The following is a 2,041-nucleotide window of genomic DNA, read 5'->3' as shown; positions in this document are numbered from 1 at the left end:
ACCACTGCCCCCACTGAGGGGAGGTGGCACCCTGCTGCTTGCAGTGTCTGTCAGAGTTCCCACCCTGTGGGTAAAACAGTCACCCAGGGGAAATGCCAGGCAGCCAGACTGTCCTCTGCAGTGTTCAGCCAAGCCTCAGCCTCAGCCTCTGAGACAACAAGCTCCATGACCCTCTTGCAGAAGGGCATTCTTTCCTCCCTGCAGCTTGGCACAGCCTGCTGGGCATTGAGTGCCTCAGCTAACCAAGAGGTGATTGAAAAATGGCAAAAATAGCAAATAAGTTCTTGAGAACTATGAATAATCAAAATTAAACACATACTTTGTTTCAGTACTTCTTAGGGTCTTTTATGCTAATGTGTACTGTGAATATCCAAGACAGATATACTGCACAGCATTTCCCAGATATGGCTGGCTAAGTTAGTTCTCTTATTCCTCTCATCATTTATTCTCCATCCTTCCTTAAATGTGTAAATTCAAGTAAAAGCCTTAATATATAATGTAGCAGGGATGGTACCCTTTTGTCTCTCTTCTCTTTTCTTTTCCTTCTCTTGTATTAAATCATGATCAGTGGAACTCAGTGCAAAGATAGACACAAATAGATGCTAATGCACACTGATAATTCACACCAGCTTCTTTACTGCTTTTTAAGCATGACTCTGTAATGCAGATTTGCTCCTATCTCTCTCATGCTTAACACTCCTCAGTAGTTATTCATTGTTAAAAGAAATTGATGTTTGCCTCTTACATTTCTGGATTCATCTACCACAAAAACTCACATGCCATGAATGTTCCAGCAGCACTGGAGAGCTTGCAGATCACCCAAGTCGGCAAATATGCAATGCTGTCCTGGCATGACAGTGTAAGGATTCTACAGACCTACTCCCCAGTGAAACTGGTGAAAATTTTTGAAAAATGACCCCTTGATCAAGCCTCACTTACTTTCCTTCTGCAAACAGTTGCCTCTTGCCACTCCTTGGGCCATACAAAGTGACATGAGCACTCTCTGGAATGTGGGACCACAGAAGATAACCACTGAGGCTCTGAAAGTGGATGTGATGACCTTTGGACATAGTATTACAGGGTTCAGTGTAACTTGGAGCTTGGGGGTAATGGTTTTGTGTGGCCCATTATCTTATCCTTGTAGCCTTCTTGCCCTATGAGGTATTATGTGGCCAGGAGAGGCAAGAGTAGGATCATCTCAAAGCCAAGACCAAGTAAAATACAACCTCTTAGCCTGGTATAAGGATTCTGATAATATGTTACCTGAATCAGTCTTGAGATTCTACAAGTTTTAGCTTAGTGATGTGAACAGAATATATAATATACTTGATTAAGCAATATGTAATCCTTATTGCAATATTTGATCTTCTTTGATGCTTCTTTTAGAACATCAAAGAAGGTTCAGTTCATAATACATACCTCTTAACATTCATTTCATTGTTCCAGCTGCTAATCAAGCTCCTTATGTACTGTAGCTGTGCCCAGAACTTTCTCTTGTCCTTCTTCACTTTCAACTGCCAGTCAAAAACTCCTTTTTCTTTCCTCATAATGAACAATTATTTAAAGTAATATGTTTGCAGCTCAGATGATTCTAAATTTTCCATTTCAGGTTTAACCAACATCGTTAAAATACTTTGAGGACAGCCGTATCCACAGACTTCAATTGCATGATTATTTCTTTGCAAATTTTTCTCTTTCTTTTCTTTCCCAAATAACCTCTTTCAGTTGTGGGTCAAGGTATAATTTACCCTCTTCCTTTTGTGCCCACTGCTCTTTAGGCAGATATGCTGCCTCATGGATGAGTCCAGTGCCCTTTGAATGCAAAGCAAACTATCGTTATACAGGTTCTCAAGAAACCTTCTTATGGCTTCTTTTACATTGTCATCAACATGTATTGTATTGTTTCACACTGACCCCAGTTTATTGAACCTTGTGTCATGAGTGTATACTCGTGATGTAGTCTTTCCTATAAGCCAGCTGGGCAACCGCTCAGCTAGCTGCCTGCTGAGCAGCCTGGCACCAAGGAATACACAAGAGACAT

At 41.1% G+C, this 2,041-nt stretch overlaps 1 pseudogene; it reads right to left on the bottom strand.

Annotated features, from left to right (window-relative positions):
- Positions 1 to 1,671: 1,671 nt before the first annotated feature.
- LOC123829728 overlaps positions 1,672 to 2,041 on the bottom strand; it is a 3,472-nt pseudogene continuing 3,102 nt past the window's right edge.

Source organism: Phyllostomus hastatus, unplaced genomic scaffold (assembly GCF_019186645.2).
Source record: "Phyllostomus hastatus isolate PE091 unplaced genomic scaffold, TTU_PhHast_1.1 phas_scaffold_114, whole genome shotgun sequence".
Classification (NCBI taxonomy): Eukaryota; Metazoa; Chordata; class Mammalia; order Chiroptera; family Phyllostomidae; genus Phyllostomus; species Phyllostomus hastatus.
Note: the sequence above shows the minus strand (reverse complement) of the source record. Positions and strands in the feature narration are given on the sequence as shown.